This window comes from Schistocerca serialis, chromosome 8 (assembly GCF_023864345.2).
Source record: "Schistocerca serialis cubense isolate TAMUIC-IGC-003099 chromosome 8, iqSchSeri2.2, whole genome shotgun sequence".
NCBI classification, from domain to species: Eukaryota; Metazoa; Arthropoda; class Insecta; order Orthoptera; family Acrididae; genus Schistocerca; species Schistocerca serialis.
The window spans coordinates 602,117,103-602,136,648 of NC_064645.1; positions in this window are offsets into that span (position 1 = coordinate 602,117,103).

A 19,546-nucleotide genomic window follows, 5' to 3' on the forward strand; every position below is an offset into this window, starting at 1 on the left:
CTAGGGCTCAGAGAAGCCAAGGACAGGAGGCCAAAAAATGGCTTGGACTTCATTCGCGAAACTGGATGCTGTAGTCAGAAGTAAATGTCCCACGGAAAGACTAACATGCGCATACTGCCAGCGAGACATGAACATAATAGGGGCAAACAGTTCCAACAAGGAATGCAAAGACACAATTTTTTCAAAAAGCTCATGTCACTGAACTGCATTAACTGGATTTTATCAGTAGTATCGGTTTCGGCAGTAAGCCATCATCTGGTACGAAAACATTTCATTTGTCATAAATACAGAAACAAAAAGCATTGAATACCTTAATCCGCACGAAAAACTTAAAAAAAACGCATTCATAGCATTTATTAGTGCAGCAATCGTCCTATCATATGAGATGACAATAACAAATACCAGATGATGGCTTACGGGCGAAAACGATAGTACTAATAAAATCCAGTTCAAATGGTTCAAATGGCTCTGAGCAATATGGGACTTAACATCTGAGGTCATCAGTCCCCTAGAACTTCCTTAAACCTAACTAACCTAAGGACACCACACACATCCATGCCCGAGGCAGGATTCGAACCGGCGACCGTAGCAGTCCCGCGGGTCCAGACTGAAGCGCCTAGAACCGCTCTGCCACAGCGGCTGGCTAAAATCCAGTTAATGCAGATCAGTGTCATGAGCTTTTGGAAACATATGATGACTGCTGAAAATGGTTTCAAAAAATTTATGCAAAGATAAAAGTTGGGCATAGGAAGAAGATAAAAAAATGGGTGTTAAGAGAAAAGACAGCAGCTGAGGAAGTAATGGTGACTTTCATTAAAGTGAAATGGAGATGGACTGGGCATATAGTGAGGCGAAAGATGATTCCGTTTTGGAATCCTCGTAATAAGTACAGTAGGAAAATCAAGCGGAAGATAAATCGTCGACATGAGGAAACAGGCGAGACGAACTCGGAAGTGAAAAGCTGAAGATCGTAAGACGTTAAAGAGCCCCACATCCGGCAAAAGAAAACAAAGCACGGCTTCACGACGCTAATCGCGACCGACCGACCGCCGTGTCAACCTCAGACAATGGCTCATATGTGGGGTCAGCACAACGCTCTCTGGCCGTTGCGGCTTCCTAGACCTTTGAGCCGCAACTTCTTATTCAAGTAAATCCTCAACTGGCATCAAGCGGTGCTCTGGACCTCTTTCCAGTTCTCTCACGAATGGAAAGTTCCTGGCAGTACAAGGATCTGAACTCAGACTCTCCGTATGTCAGCCACCAATACTGAACCATCCAGTTACGCAGGTGGATCTTGTAGCAGGCAGTCGATGGTAAATGGCTGATTATGCTGCTGTTCCTGTGATGTAACTGGAACGTCCATTTAGAACTTCAAGGGTGTACCTGATGTAAGGCAATTTATGAATCGTCGCAAAAATGCAGGCTGATATCGCAAGGTCCAAATCCTCGTCCGTAGCGGCGAACTCCTTTTTACAACATACGATGCTCTGTACACGATGTTTCTAGGAATTTTCTTAAGTAACCGCTCCCTCGTTATGTGTTAAAGACTTCTATACTAATGGAAGCGTGCAATCAACGGATGAAGCAGATTCGGGTCTGATGTCATTACACGATCTAACCTTTTTATGGAGTTTCAAGGACCAGCACAAAACATGAGTAAGTTAGCAGTTCTCTTTTGTTTTTACCAATTGCTCTGTCCTGCGTATTTCGATCTTCTAGGTACAGTACGTCTTGGACAACGGAGATGGAGTACTGTCTGCTGATGACAGTGAAATTCGAATATCTCCTCATCAAACACTTTCAAACTGCCAGAAAGATTAATGTTAGCTCTGTCTCCGCTACAGAATAGAGTCATTACTGAACTTTGATTACGGCTGACTGCGCACTTCGTCTGGTGAAAGATAACACCCTCGTTTGACATATACTCAGCTGAAGTTCGCTGTAGAGCCCTATCTGAATGCAACAGGAAATATATACCATTCCATTCTTCATCACTGGATGGGCATTCTGTTATTAAGCGGGTGAATGATCTCTCAGACCATGATGGACAAGTTTTAACACTAAAAGGCTTTTGTACTCAGACAAATGTCACATATACTTATGTAGGAAAGTTGATCAAACGGCAATAGAGAGTTTTTTAAGCCTCGTCAAGGAACAGGAGTGGCAGGATGTTTTTTAGTGCCGATAACAAAGATGAAAAATATAACACTTTCCTTAACACATTTCTCATGCTCTTTCAGCATTGCTTTCCATTAGAACGTTCTAAACGGCGTACTAGTAGTAATACGCAGCCTGGATGGCTGACTAGAGGCATAAGGATATCAGGCAGAACAAAGTGGGAATTACATCAAAGTGTTAGAAGTAGTCACAATGAAGCTACAGTAGCCCGTTACAAACAGTACTGTAAGATGCTTAAAATTGTTATTAGGAAGGCAAAGAGTATGTGGTATGCAAATAGAACAGCTCATTCACGGGATAAAAATAAAACCACATGGTTAGTTCTGAAGGAAGTGTCTGGTCAGCTGCATGAGGTCGACGATATAAAGTCAGTTGGTAGTAAAAAGATTTCTGTTACTTCTAAATCAGATATATATACAGTATTTAACCATCATTTTCTGAGCATTGCTGGTGAATTAAATAAAAAATTAGTTTCTGCAGGGAATCATACAACTCCCTTGGCAAATGCCTTCCCGATATTAATGTCTGAAATACTCCTCTATGATATAGACAAGGGGGAGATTGAGTCAATAATTTAATCACTGAAGGCTAAGGATTCTCATGGACATGATGGAGTGCCGAGCAGAATATTAAAGTACTGTGCTGCACATGTCAGTCCTGTATTTAGTCATATTTGTAATTTTTCCTTTAGGAATGGTTAGTTTCCTGAACGCTTAGAGTACTCACTATTAAAGCCGCATTATAAAAAGAGAGAAAGGGATAATGTAGACAATTTTACACCTAATTCTATGCCATGAGTGTTTGCTAAAGTTATTGAAAAGGCATGTGTGTGTAAGGATAATTGATCATTTTACATCACACGATTTGCTATCACATGCACGATTCGATTTTAGAGGTCGTTTAACAACTGAAAATGCTATATTTTCATTTCTCTGTGAGGTACTGGATGGGTTAAACAAAAGGTTTCGAACGCTAGGAATATTTTTTGACTTAACTAAGGCGTTTGATTGTGTTAATCACAAAATATTGCTCCAGAAGTTGGACCATTACGGAATATGGGGAGTAGCACACAATTGGTTCACATCTTACTTTAGCAACAGACAGAAATGGGTCGTTATTCACAGTGTTGAGAATGCCTGTGATGTGGGGTCTGCGTGTGGTGCAGTCAAATGGTGTTCCCCAGTGATCAGTGTTGGGACCACTCCTGTCCCTTATTTATATAAATTTATATAAATATAGTATTATGGGTAAATCTAAAATATTTCTGTTTGCTGATGACACTAGCTTGGTAGTAAAGGATGTTGAGTGCAACACTAGCTCGGTTTCAAATAGTGCAGTTCATGATATAAGTTCATGGCTTGTAGAAAATAAACTGATGCTAAATCACAGGAAGACTCAGCTTTTACTGTTTCTAACACACAGATCAACGAAACCTGACGTTTTAATTTCACAGAATGGGCATATGATTAGTGAAACTGAACAGTTCAAATTTCTAGGTGTTCAGATAGATAGTAAACTCTCATGCAAAGCCCACGTTCACTATCCTGTTCAAAGACTGAATGCTGCCATTTTTTACTATTCCAACGGTATCTGAAGTGAGTGATCGTTTGACACGATAATTAGTCTACTTTGCTTATTTTCATTCATTTATGTCGTATGGTATTATATTTTGGAGTAACTCTTCCCATTCTAAAAGGAAATTTTTTGCTCAGAAACGGGCGGTTCGGGCAATAAGTGGCGAACCTCTTGTCGATCCCTGTTCACGAGTCTGGGTATTTTGACATTGGCCTCTCAATATATATATTCCTTACTCTCATTTCTTGTTAATAATATCAGCTTCTTTCCAAGAATAAGCAGCTTCCACTGAGTTAATACTCGCCAGAAGTCAAACCTGATTTGGATCGGACTTCCGTAACTCATGTGCAGAAAGATGTGCAGTATACTGGTGCTTCCATTTTCAATAAGCTGCCGCTCGAATTCAAAAATCCTAGCAGTAATCCACACGCTTTCAAATCGAAACTGAAGAGTTTCCTCATGGGTCACGCCTTCTACTCTGTGTAGGAGTTCCTTGAAAAATTAAGCTGATTCTTGTTGTATTGTTTATTGCGTTTACTTAAACTTATGGCTTTACTTTTTGGGTTCATATACATTTTATTTTTATCTGTTATTAGTTTTATGTTGTAATTTCATGTACTGACATGTTCCATGACCTTGGAGTTTGTTCCTCAGTTTGGTCCTACGGCACTTGACGTGTAAATAAATAAATAAATAATGTAGCATTTGTCCCTTAAATATTCAGTTGCATGCCTGTAAGAAACACTAATGATTTTTCTGCTTCTTACGCTTCAAGAAAAAGCTGAGGTGCTTTGTGTGGTATGATGGAATGTAAAATGATTTTTCTTTTATATTTTACGAAGTCACATTTTATGAGGCAGTCATAACCGATTTTGTCCTACATTCGTTACCTTCAGATACTGTTAGTTATGGGTGGCAATTAATAAACAAAACTTTCTTACATGCGTTGTAAAACTAAATGAAATGATCTTGTCATCAAACGTGACTGTGTCAGAAATAGAAATACGTTCACAATACATCAGTCATGAATCTCCCCCTTTCCAAAAGGAATGCTGAATGATTAGGGACAATGATAGTTTTCTATTTTCAGCACATGTCGTGGCATTGATCGTTAAATCGTGAAATGCATCTCAAGTTTTCTCTCTGTTGCTGTACAAGCCACTTGATCACAGACTGATAGATGCTGGTAGTGAATAAGTGTTAATTTCATAAGCAGCCCTTTGTGGATCTTAAATATACTTTCCTTGCGAGAGTTGGATAGTGGCATTATTCTCAACAAAGTACAGGGTGCCATTTAAAACCGGTATTTAATGAAACTCGCTGTTTTAGCATTCTTTAAATGGCCACTCAAAAATTTAACCTCTCCTTATAACTTGTTGCATGTAAATTGTACAGAAACCCACGGCAACAAAAAATCCTCTAAAATTTTGACATTAATGTAATATTATTTGCATAAAATTGGAGTGTTCATATAATTTACCCAGATGCCCTTCTGATATCCCGCTGGTCAGAGGGGCTCATTTCTTAGCGGAACTCATGTCTGAAGTCAATACTGCTCCAGTAAATAAGATTACAGGCCTGTGGCATGGAAACAAACAGTCCCCAACTGCTATCTTGGATGATTTCTTGTCATGCCTAAATTACATGCAGTTTAAACTGGTGATGATTACCAGATTGACACTGTTTTGAAAGTTTACATCTTCCCATGGCATCCGAGGAATCACAGATCACCGGACCATGCAGGCCACTGGAGGCTACGTACATTCCTAAAGGTATTTATGAAGTGACCTGTATTATTATAGTAGAATATATCATCTGATAACCTAGTCAAGAAGGGCATGACTAAAGGGTGTGCCACTCTTACTACACATTAGCCTCCCTTCAAAAAAATTCAATTTTTTTCTGTTGCCAAGCCCAACGGTTCCCCCACAACATGATTCCAGGAGCTGTAGCGCTATACATCTCAAAAATCTCTGCTTCATGTGGCGATCTGACTAGCAAAAAGAGAAGCGAGACTCACCACTGAGCACCACGAAATGCCGTTCAATGACCAGTTAACTCTCGCCGTGACACCATGCAGTTTTTCATGGTGCGTTATAAACGATACATTTCTTTCTTTCTTGGGGCAATTGTCCTGCTCCATCGCGGGGTCGGTCTTCTTATTACGGATTTGGCAGGGTTAGTGGCAGAGGGTGGCCGGATGCCCTTCCTGCCACCAACCCAAATCCCCGGGACATAAGTAGTGTACCCCAGATGTCTGCGTATAGTAGAAGTCATGAAATAGGGCGAACTTTTTTCACATGTCTGTGAGTCATGTAACCGAGGTGGAATGTTGGGACCATCCCGGTATTCACCTGGCGGCATGCGGAAAACCGCCTAAAAGCCACATCCTGGCTGGCCAGCATAGCGGCCCTGGCCGGTAATCCGCCGGGCTGGTTTGATCTGGGGCCAGTGCACCTACCCGAGTCCAGGAAGCAGCGCATTAGCGCTCTCGGCTACCCTGGCAGGTTTGAAACGATACATCTCAACTCGAAATCTCAACCCAACTGACGGATTACGGTGCATGTACGCTGTAGGAAAGAAATTAGTACATCCTTTTAGGGGTTGCCAATTCATTCAAGATTTATTGTCGCATATGGTGTACATGAAATGACTACATTTATAGATCAATAACACAAGTGTTTCTGAGGTACCAGGTGTTGACCCATGTTGAAATATACTCCACTGGCGGCAGAGCAGCTCCGACATTGGCCTCCAGTCGACCGTACAGATGGCGGATATTGTCCTGGGATACGTTATGCCTTGCCTGCTCGACCTGCTCATGTACTTCTGTAAGAGTTGTCGGCTGACGAGTCGCACAACTCGTTTCTCATCCCATCATATCCCACGCGTGCTTGGAGATCGTGCTGGCCAGGGAAGTTGTCGCACATTCTGCGGAGCACTTTGGTTTCAAGGGCAGTGTATGGGCGAGCATTATCCTGTTGGATCAAAGCTTTACCTCTATGTTGCAAGAACGGCAGAAGGACGGGACTAACAACATCCTACTCATACTGAGCACTGGTGACGAAGTCCTCCAGAAACAGCAAAGATGAACGAGAGTTGTAGCTTATCGCACTCTGGACCATAAGGCCTGGGGTGGGACCAGTATGTCTTGGACGAATGCACTCTACAAAACAGCGCTCACCAGATCACGTCGTATGCGCAAGCGATCATCCCTTGAGTACAGGTGTAATCTGATTTTATCGCTGAAGATCAAGGCGCACCGTTCCATCTTCCAAGTCATCCTCTGACGGCAGCAGTCGAGCCGCGCACGTGGATTCTGTGGTGTGAATGGAAGACAGGCCAGAGGTATGCGTGCCTGTAGTCCCACTGCTAACAACCGGTCCGCAACATTTACCGTTGACACGTCTGAGCTCACAAGCCCTCTTATCTGTTGTGTGGTAGCTGTACGGTCTGCCACTGCTGCCCTACAGTAGGACAATCCTGGCCGATGTCTGTGCTGCGTGGACGTCCACAACGTCGTTTACGGATGTGGGAACGTTGCACAACTGACGCAGCACGTCCAACTTTTGTGGCACTTCTTCGAAAGGTCCGTCCTGCGACACGGAAGGCCACACTTTGACCCCTTTCGGACTCGGTCAGTTGGTTGTAGGAATCACGAGTGCACGTCTATGGCATCTCCGCCTGCTTGCTTCACAAGTTTGCAGCACACTGAATCTTGTGGCTGTGAGCATTTCCTTTTAAACGGCAGAAACGGATAGCGGTTTGTTGGCTACGCTACTACAGTACATCTAGTATCCCCCAGATGGGATATGCCGTCTTCGGATCAAAATCGACGTCGTCTTTCCAAGTGCACCAAATTATTTTCAGTAGTGGCTCAAATGGCTCTGAGCACTATGGGACTCAACTGCTGAGGTCATTAGTCCCCTAGAACTTAGAACTAGTTAAACCTAACTAACCTAATGACATCACAAACATCCTTGCCCGAGGCAGGATTCGAACCTGCGACCGTAGCGGTCTTGCGGTTCCAGACTGCAGCGCCTTTAACCGCACGGCCACTTCGGCCGGCATTTTCAGTAGTGTACTTCAGCTGTTGTTGCCCGTCTATTCGTCGAACAGTCGTACGTTCTTGTCGTGGTGTAGTTCCTCTGGAAGGACCCATGGCTATTCCGCTTCGTCACTGTTGTGCTGAGTCCAACTCCTCAACATTCGTGCTGTAGCCATTTCACTACAGCAAAGTGTCTAGACGATCTGCAGGTTGATGCTCCCATGTCCCTCGTGCCAGTCATTCGACCACTACTATATATATTGCCTCTGGGCATGTTGCGATGTCCACCTCAAAACTTCCACCAATGTTAAACACACCTAACAGCCACCACTGTCTTGTCACCGTTATTCACTTTTAGGACTGTACTTTTTCCTCACTGAGAATAAGCTCGCAAAAGGATTACATTTTAATCAACGTGCTGTAATGTTCGCTACAATATTTCAGAGGTTGATATGCAAATTCCCTTCATCAAATAGTCGTTCAGTACACTCCTCTGTCGTTGCAGATCCAGATTAGCATATCCACTGTCTGTTTTTCGCTTCACTTCTGCCTTTCTTCTGTAAGTTGTAGTGGTTCCAGAGGCTGGAAATCTCACAAGATGGATGTGTGAGCTAAGTCTCTTTTAAGACGAACTTGCATCTATAAAACTGTAGCACTGCCGGTTTAGGGCTGTACGAAAACAATGAGGCTGAGGTTTTCATCCCCCTGTGCGCTCTCTGGAAGGGAGGGTGAGAACGCATTCCTCCATCAAAGGAAACATAGAAATCTTTGCCGAAGGCCGAAGCCCCTTAAGCCAGATAAGAAGCCACTTGTGCTTCTCTCTGGGCGTGTGAATGTTACAAACCCTCGGAACAATGTTGAGTTTAAACTTTCAGCACAGAGCCGCCTCATTGGCTCACACAGACGTTTTTGTCAGTGACAGCGCTTTTGGGCTGTTGTTGCGTGCAAATTCGTTCATTCGTCCTTTTCAGAATAATGTCATGGTCTGGGAGTAGGCTCTTGCTCCAACTATCCGCCTCTGGGCGACTGGTAGGTGTATACTGAGACAGAAAACGGTAGGGAATAGTTTAATGCTGCTACGGATTTTTCATTCTTCGGAACTCGGAGTCTCCGCGTTCATTGGGCAGCGATTTCCAGTTCCGGCAGCGAGACAGCAAGCTTCAGGTTATCACGTTGTAGTAAACACTTCACTATAGGTCTTCGTGAAGTGATGACTTTGCTTCAGGTTATAAGGGGAGAGATGATGGATGAAACGTGGTTTTCCACCATTGGAAGGACGTCTGTACTTAAGCACTAGGTGCAGGAGGCGGGCTGAATTCGCATTTCTGTAGCCGTTGCTGCCGGCAGCCTGTTAAAGTACGCACTGACCGATTGCTAAATAGCACATCGTCCCTCCTGCCGATGCAATTTAGAAACGAATATAACTTGCTCCACTCAGGCGGCTAGTCCGCGACCTTAGTCACGCATCCAGCCAGCTTGTTGCTCTCAATGAGCATTTTGACAGTGTAATGATGTTTACTACTATCTTTCGGTCTACTTTCTACGCTTCGTTAACAACCTGCACTGTCGCTGGCCGTGTCGACAAAGTACTAAAGCCATTGTGTTTTATCTTGGCTACCCACCTGTGCCAAGCTTATAAAAAAAATGGTTCAAATGTCTCTGAGCACTATGGGACTTAACTTCTAAGGTCATCAGTCCCCTAGAACCTAGAAGTACTTAAACCTGACTAACCTAAGGACATCACACACACCCATGCCTAAGTCAGGATTCGAACCTGCCTCCGTAGCGCCTAGAACCGCTCGGCCACCCCGGCGGCGCCAAGCTTATACTCTGATTTGTATGTCCTTATCTCATTATCAATGATTCGTTTTAAGACGTCAGTGTATAAATTTCACGTTCAAATTCAGTAAATCTGTTTGTGATAGTGTCTATTTGTTTCCATTCACAGCCAGAAGATCCGTCCTCCCATTAATATATGTGAGTGGTGTAGCACCCAATTGTTTGGTCCTGCGGTAGCGTTCTCGCTTCCCACGTCCGGGTTCCCGGGTTCGATTCCCGGCGGGGTCAGGGATTTTCTCTGCCTCGTGATGACTGGGTGTTGTGTGCTGTCCTTAGGTTAGTTAGGTTTAAGTAGTTCTAAGTTCTAGGGAACTGATGAACATAGATGTTAAGTAGTTCTAAGTTCTAGGGAATTGATGACCATAGATGTTAAGTCCCATAGTGCTCAGAGCCATTTGAACCAACCCATTTGTTTCGTGCTTAATATGGCGCCCTTAGTAATAATTATTTAAATAACATGTTTTCCGCTGCACATCGGTTTTCAGTTAATTTGCATGATCACGTGGCGTGGTCCCTCATTCTGTTGGGCACCATGATCTGGTTTTGTCCATTATAGGGGTATGGTCCGACCACAACCGACACCCCACAATGCGGCACAGTCGTGGAAGTATTGGACAATGGCTCTGAGCACTATTAGACTTAACATCTGAGGTCATCAGTCCCATAGAACTTAGAACTACTTGAACCTAACTAACCTTCGGACATCACACACATCCATGCCCGAGGCAGGTTTCGAACCTGCGACCGTAGCAATAGCGCGGTTCCAGACTGAAGCGCCTAGAACCGCTCGGTCACAACGGCCGACGGAAGTATTAGAGTGTCAGGTTAGAACCATTCAGTTATTGTGTTCATGGCATAATACTTTCGATTCCCGTCGGTAGAACACCGATGTTTTAAGCACTGAAATTTTTATAAGGTGGTTATAACTAAACTTTCGCTGTTTGAGAAGGCCTCCGAGAAAAACTAGTGATCGTAGGAGAGGCAAACTTTATGGATACATTTGTAAGGACATACGGAAGAGAAATAACGAATAAACCATTGAAAGAAACACGTTTCTCCACAAGATTAGATAAAATTTGCAACGTTTACGTACTCGAATGTTTGCGTCACGCGGCAAAAGTTGGTGAATACTGTGAAGTTTGTAAGGATACCATTTCACAATCGTTCGCAGCACTTTTCGAACGGTCGACCACGGTATGTTATGCTGTCGTGACAAAGAGCATGCACTATTTGACGATTGCACATTGCGCCCAACGTTCTTAGCCATGGCACCAGTAACTTCGTTAACAGTTTGTGGCGCAATTAGCCATCGACCTCTCCTAGGAGCAATACAAATCGCCAGGTAATCCGAACTCTCGAATACTGTTCTTCAGCCCTGATGAGGAAAGAGGTCCTCTCCGTATCACTTTAACACGTCGATGCTCGTAGCAGCACAATGACTGTTGTTCTGATAAAACTACTTTCCGAGTAATGCGTTGCTCAGCCCGTCCAGACCCATGTTGACTGTTTCCAACTGCGCTGCATAATGGTGCTTGTGGTTCAATCTTATGTCGCCGTATCTGTAGCGGTGCCTAACGGCAAGTCACGACACTAACACATCTGACGACGCAAATCCTGCAGCTTACAGTCTGAAAATAATTCCTATGAAGTTGGGTACTCATACGGTAAATACTTTAGCTTCTACACTAGCTAAAACAGGTAAAGGTTAATTATAACCACGTAGTATAGCTCGTGCGGAATACGATGGCCGATGTGCAGTGAACAGTGTTCGTCCAAAGCGTTGGACGAGTTCATACGTTTGTTCGGAAGGGGAGGTCGACAAGTGTTTCCCACTTTTCGGCCGGCCAGGGTTGACAGAATCGAGGCGCACACCCTGCAATCTTTCTCAAACGATTTTACAGAAACTATTCGGTAAAAACATTCATTTTTACTTTACTTATAACTTCATATGTCAGGTTCGCGATGATGTGCCCATCATTTCGTTGATGGTAATAGTTATTGTGATATTTACGTGAAAGTAAGACACTTCGCGAAATTCGGAAAAGTGTGCAATGAAAAGTTGAGGTCGCTATGATTTTGCGTTTGATGCAATTAGACAATATGTTGCTGCATATGAAATTTAGGTAACATATTGAATTTTAGGTAGAGCTATCTGTCTGTCACCAACCTCGAGAAAATTGATCTGATGTAGCACACTGATTTACGACCGCGCCGCGCCAGTGATAAAGCCAGAGGGAAATATCCACAAAATTCCTCATGTTTCATAAACGTTTTCAGATATCGGAATGGGATTTAGGCAAATGACAGCACGCAGAGAAGAGAGTATTTTATCATATCGTTATTACGTAAAACTTTATTGTCTACCGTATTAGTCCAATTACTGCAGGCTTTTTCGGTAAAAGAACGTAAATTTTAAGGGCCATCGATAGCTGGTGAAACGAGAAATGCTATGGGTTTTGGAACAACATATGTGAAGATATTATACTTTTTTTTGTTCCCAGTTTGTGGTTTCATAAGCTATTGACCTTACTTTTCCTGAGTTCCTCACTTAACAAACTTAATAAACCACTGTTTCAGGATTCTCTCGCAGTTGGTCTGCACAAAATGTTGGTGAGGTTTTGGCAAAAGAAGAAATTTTGTTATGGCAACCAGAGGAATGTGTAGGTTTTACTCAAAATTCGCCACTCATGACGCTTCTCTCAAAGTTGCACATAGTTAACAAGCCATGCGAGAATAAATCGCTGCATTTTCGGCGGAATTCTTTGTAGATACTAACGAAAGCAGAAGTGACAGTAGATCGTTTTGACTGGTCACCATGGGAGGGGCGTGGAGGGGCCCACTTAATATTTCCGAAAATGTGAGCGTGGGCTTCAATTTAGGACGTATAGCGATCTGAGCGACGCCCCCTCCATTGCCGCTCTCCTTACACTTCCCCTGCCGACTGCCTATCTAGCGGCCACGGCATTTTGCGCGCTCTATTCATGCCTGTCACCATATAGACTTGATTGTCCTCACATCAAGCTACTATCATATGGGAAGGGAGGGTAGGAGCAGGACGACAAGCAAAAGCTTGCCTACCTTCTACCGTCCTCTCTGCACGAAAGAATGCCCACAGCTGATGTAACTCGGGGATTGCATCGCTCGTTTCCCGTGGGCTCCACATCCCACGAGAACAATGGCTGAAGGAGGCACTGCAAAACTAGACCAGAGCGGAGTCGCAAGAGTTGGGAAAGCGCTGTCGGTAGCCGGCCATTATGTGCGATATGGGAACGGGCTGCGCGGGGAGCTTTCGAAGATTAGGTGCGATTTAAGGCGCGACCGGTTCTGGTACGCTCAGATAAACATCGACGGACACCATCGCCCGGTCCGGCTCGCCTTGGCCGGAGCGTACCAGCGGAAATTGCAGCGATATGCCTCTCTTCTAAGAAACTCACGTTGCGCTATCTAATTGTGTGCAGAGGAAAGAGGTGCGGCGTTAGGCCGTTAGATTACTGGAGCAGACAAATTGTGTCCAATTATCTGCTCGGTCACGCTTGTATAAGACAGCACAACAGGCTACAAATCACTTGACGTGGTTCAACGAGATTTTCTTAACAAACTCTCCTCCCTTGTACAGTCATAAATAATCTACCGGCCGAACCTTTACTACGGGCAGCCGCATATAAACATTTCCAGAATTTGTACACCTTTCGTCCCACCTACGGCGTACAATATCGCAAGGAGTATGTTCATATTTCTATAAAACATTTGCTATATCAAATGCCGTTTTCCTTGCACTAACGTATGCTTTTATAAGGTTATTAATCTCTTTACATTTGAAGAACATTAAAACCACATTACTAAGCTCATCATCAATACTTACACAGATTAATACTTGTGATATACAAGCACATGTAAATAGAGAAGTATACAGCACCGCTAACACCGATAAAATGAATTTTGATTCTATTTCTGGAAGTTAAAGTACGAAAAGAGTGTTTCCAGAAGTTAACACCTTAAAAATTCGTTTTAGTGCTGTCCGGACATTAATACTTTGTACGTAACAACAATCCGCCTTCGTAGCCAAGAAGACAAAGAGACAGACCGTCATGTTGATGAGATTTTTCCTTGGTAAGAGGAGTGGACCGCGGTGCAACCAACCTCGTGTTGCCAGTTGAGAAGCTACCTGACTGAGAGGTCGAAAAATCGAAAACGGCCGGGAGTGCAGTGTGCTGACCCCATGCCACTCTACATAGCATTCGATGATGAGTGACTAGGATGACATGGCGGTAGGTCGACTATCGCGAGATCTTCTGGGTCCGATCGCGGCGTTTCCACGTACCACACTCGCCATATTTTAATATTGAATACAACGTTGACTGGTAATCTTCCCAATACGACCGTAGAACCCACTATAACCACGAGCTGACGGTCCAAACCGTAACAGCAGCACCAACGCCTATTGCGAATGGAACTAGGCACTGTGTACGTATATTACCGGTCATAGTCTTCAAACATAAACGACTTGTGCTATAGGCAACACTGTAAAAGTAAGCTCATTGGCTCACATTACGTGAGAACAGATGTTGTTCCCCATTTTGCATCTGAGCCTCCTCTTTGCATTCGGCTCTTTTACGAGCGGTTTGATAAAAGACGCTTAGCAAAGAATGTTTAGTATATGCAGTAAAAAATGTGTTGTTGCTGTTGACTCTGTGTTCATTATACGTATGTTAAGTTCAGGCGTCACTTTCACGTTGTGGATTTGTCATTTGTAGGAACAATCTTCTTTCATGTCTTATGCCTTATTAAGTAACTTTACCAATAAAAGAATCAAAAATTACAAGGCCGCGGGCGTACATGACATGAGGGTGTAAGATTCTAAACATATCAGCACTACCACAGCAAAGCGTAGTGTTGATGTTGTGGACTGGCAGGACAGCCAATCCACTGTGACGGGTGAGCGAAACGCACGCAACAGGTAAAGGAAGCTATAGTAGCAAAGAACGTACGTAGCTGCGAGAATACTTAACTTTAATCCATAATTGGTGAACATCGGTACATGCATCACAAGGTAAATAGCAATTGATAATGGCGCCTTGCTACGTCGTAGCAAATGACGTAGCTAAAGGCTATGCTAACTATCGTCTCGGCAAATGAGAGCGTAATTTGTCAGTGAACCATCGCTAGCAAAGTCGGCTGTACAACTGGGGCGAGTGCTAGGACGTCTCTCTAGACCTGCCGTGTGGCGGCGCTCGGTCTGCAATCACTGACAGTGGCGACACGCGGGTCCGACGTATACCACCAGACCGCGGCCGATTTAAAAGGCTACCACCGAGCAAGTGTGGTGCCTGGCGGTGACACCACAGTTGACGTCTGAAAGAATTACATGTGACGTATATCTAAGGTGAAATAATGTCGAATGATGGCGTTTCTGAACGAGGCCGAATTGCACCAGATTTAAAGAGCTACATGCCGGTATGCCACATGTTTATGACATTAAAGGGAATTCTCTTTTAGCGACAGACAAAGCAGGTGAGTGTTTTATCCCAGAGCAGATAGGCTCTAGTTCAGAAGGAAATCCCCGTCGTCACCCAGCACGTGGAAGATGACTCTGAAAGACAGATCGCCGGCCGTTGTGGCCGAGATGTTCTAGGCACTTCAGTCCGGAACCGCGCTGCTGCTAAGGACGCAGATTGGAATCCTGCCTCGGGCATGGATGTGTTTGATGTCCTTAGGCTAGTAAGGTTTACGTAGGTCTAAGTCTAGTGGACTGTTGACCTCAGATGTTAAGTCCCATAGTGCTTAGAGCCATTTGAACCATTTTTTGAAAGACAGATCACTCTAGTGTCATTTGTGGATCTTTGAACGGAACGTTTCAACCAGAAACAGAATTTCACAGAAAATTATCTCCAGTCAGTGCTAACGATGGCAGAGTGTCCCAACACTCTAGTGCAGCGTAGTATCGGCCACACACTGGATGGGTGGCTTGCGGAGTATCCATGTGTTTTCAGATGTAGCTGTAGCTATCATGGTAGCCTCCTGACACTACGCTCTCATTTGCTGCTTTCTTCTCCTCCCCTTATTATCCTCTACAAGTTTACACTAATAATATACTACTTACTATTAACGACTATCAAGCATAACACACATACTATGGGATAAGCCCTTCATTAACCCACCGGGAATAAAACTGACCTACACGAACTGAATGGTGTGCGGACTGTCTTGTTGTTTTCCGTTACTGCCCTGCGTAAAAGTTTCGTTTGGCATGATCAGCTGTAACACAGTATTTTTACAGCTCAGCAATTCAGAAGAATAGGCTTAAAAGAATAAAACGTCCATGGAAATCTTGCTTTGGTCGCCTTCTCGAGATATCGTGTGTGGGGAATCTACCCAAAGTTTCATAACGTATTACTCTTTTCATTAAATCTTTATTAGTTTCTCTCGCTCTAAGAGACTTATCCAGTGTTCCCACTCCAAGAGCTACAGCAAATACAGGTGCTGCATCATCTCCACCTACGATGGACAATTATCCTGTAATTTTCCTAGTTACCGGTGCTACATTAACCCCACCTCTAGAGTACACACAAAATTTCGTTTAATTCCTTTATTTCCACGTATCTTTGCCGTTACGTCACATCTTTCGCTTGGTCGCCCATTGTTGATGATTTACAGCCATTATGAACTTTGTTTCTCGAGGGACCTGGAGCGATTTAACTGACGACGTCGTGGCCAGTGAAGCATCTCGCGTCCTTGTGGCACTGCAGCGGTTTTGCTGTCTTGGAACAATGCCGCATGACGTGGAGACAGTAAAACTCAACCAAACAATACTGTTACGTCTCCTTATTGTTGTTCCACTTCATCAGCGCTGTACCATGACCTAACATTTTCTCATCGAACTAAATAGTACATTTAGTCCTGATTTAGTAACCATGACTGTATTCCTACATCATGCCTATCTTTAGTGATATACATGTTGCTGATATACATGTTACTCCTAACGCCCTTAATCACTGTAAAACATTTATTTATTAAAAATTATTTAAAATAAAATTTTATGGCTATTTTGGCTTATTCTTAAAAAATGCAACTACTGTTTTCAGGGTATCCCAGATTTCTCATGCGTGTGTCAGCCGCTCTCTGGCCACTGACGGGGAGGGGGGGGGGGGGGGGCTTGGATTGCTTGAAACCTAGACATAGGCGCTTTAATCGAAGGAAACATTATGGTTCCATTTCGAAGTCTCAAACCTCTGCTTTGTGTGTATGCAAACTGAAGCAACGAATGATGATTTGTACTAAGGCAGGATTCGAACCCGTGTGTCTAATACTCACTAGGCAGATGCGCTAACCACTATGCCCCCTGGCACATACTGTTTGAATTGAGGGGAAATATAAAGTGGGCTAAGGCATCAATGGGAATTTGGATTGAGGAGGGACGCGTGTTAGGTTATTCCCTGCAGCTGTGCAAAGCCCACTGTGGCAGGGTGGCGTAGTTGTTACCTAGTGAGGGTTCGAATATTGGCCTCAGTACAAATTTTCATTCGTCGTTTCAGTTTGCTCGGTTTGCATATATGCATCGTAGATGTTTGAGACTTGAAAAGGTCTCTGGAACCATATAGTTTCGTTTGATCCCTGCTACACAACCATGGAATTAATTGCTGTCTTCGATTGGTCGTTATCTTCATCTTCCGACGTTCTTCTGATACTGGTTATAAGGCGCTGTCTAGGATGGCTTGGTGTGGGCGATGATCTCTAATGGAAACGGATATAGGTGCAGCAGAAGAGGGCAGACCGTGGGTTTTGGAATCTATTTATTGCTGTTTATTTACATTCGCCGTCTTTTATGCTGCCAGTATAGATCCCTGGCGACCAAAGCAAATAGACTGACATGGTATCTCCCAGTGTGTAGCGCTCTCGCAGTGCACCGAACGGTGCTAACGATGGGCCTCCGCAGCCGGCGACCCTTGCAAGGGCCAATGTCAACATCACGACATCGGCAACTACGACTGAAATGGTCACGTGACCATTGGCACTAGACTTTGGAGGTGTGGCAGAGCACTGCACGTTCTGATGAACCCCCGATACTTCCTTCATCATGCCTATGGGAGGGTGCAAGTCCGTCGTCTTCCAGGGGAACAGTTCCTTGACTCCTGTTCTGCAGAACTGCGATAAGCTGGTAGCAGCTCCATGATGCTTTGGGGAACATTCACGTGGGCATCTATGAGTCCAGTGGAGCTCGTGCAAGGCACCACGACGGCCATGGGGTATCGTTGACTGGTTGCAGACCAAGTACACCCCTTCACAACAGCAGAGGCATTTTTCAACAAGATAATGCGCCATGTCACAAGGCCAGGAGTGGTTCGAGGAACGCAATGGCGAGCTCCAGTTGACGTGCAGGCCCCCCATGTCGCCAGATCTGAGCCCGATCGAAAGCATGTAGCGTGCGCTCATCACCCTCCTTCCAGGAATTTACAGGAATTTGGTAACTTGAGAGTGCAGATGTGCTGCCACCTTCCTCGAATGACCTTCCAAGTCCTCATTGCCTCCATGCTATGACGCTTCGCCGCTGTTATCCGAGCGAAACGTAGACGTACCGACTATTAGACAGGTGGTCATAATGTTCTGACTGATCCGTGTAGTCCGAGCCATTTTTCGCGCAGTGAGTTATGCTGCTTCAAAGTACAGGGCTATTACAAATGATTGAAGCGATTTCATAAATTCACTGAAGCTCCATTCATTGACATATGGTCACGACACACTGCAGATACGTAGAAAAACTCATAAAGTTTTGTTCGGCTGAAGCCGCACTTCAGGTTTCTGCCGCCAGAGCGCTCGAGAGCGCAGTGAGACAAAATGGCGACAGGAGCCGAGAAAGCGTATGTCGTGCTTGAAATGCACTCACATCAGTCAGTCATAACAGTGCAACGACACTTCAGGACGAAGTTCAACAAAGATCCACCAACTGCTAACTCCATTCGGCGATGGTATGGGCAGTTTAAAGCTTCTGGATGCCTCTGTAAGGGGAAATGAACGGGTCGGCCTGCAGTGAGCGAAGAAACGGTTGAACGCGTGCGGGCAAGTTTCACGCGTAGCCCGCAGAAGTCGACGAATAAAGCAAGCAGGGAGCTAAACGTACCACAGGATGGTGCTCCACCGCACTTCCATCATGATGTTCGGCATTTCTTAAACAGGAGATTGGAAAACCGATGGATCGGTCGTGGTGGAGATCATGATCAGCAATTCCTGTCATGGCCTCCACGCTCTCCCGACTTAACCCCATGCAATTTCTTTCTGTGGGGGTATGTGAAAGATTCAGTGTTTAAACCTCCTCTACTAAGAAACGTGCCAGAACTGCGAGCTCGCATCAACGATGCTTTCGAACTCATTGCTGGGGACATGCTTCGCCGAGTGTGGGAGGAACTTGATTATCGGCTTGATGTTTGCCGAATCACTAAAGGGGCACATATCGAACATTTGTGAATGCCTAAAAAAACTTTTTGAGTTTTTGTATGTGTGTGCAAAGCATTGTGAAAATATCTCAAATAATAAAGTTATTGTAGAGCTGTGAAATCGCTTCAATCATTTGTAATAACCCTGTATATATATACAGTCTGTAACTTTAATAAGTGACTTTTTGTGTTAAACCTTTAATGTAAGAGTAAACCTCTTAATGCGTAAATTAGGATAGCATGCTAAATTTTTAAATTCCGCAAATAGCTATACAAAATATTGCAGAAAGAGACACAAGATGTCCTGATGACCAACACGATGTGACGGCGACAACACTTCACAGACCATAGACACAGAAACCAATGATTGGCGGAAGATGATTTTGGCGTTATCTTCAACTTCACCCACACAAATTTTATACACGTATATCAGACTAGCCGCTGTGTCAGAAGATCGACCCTAAAAAGTCAGTTTGAT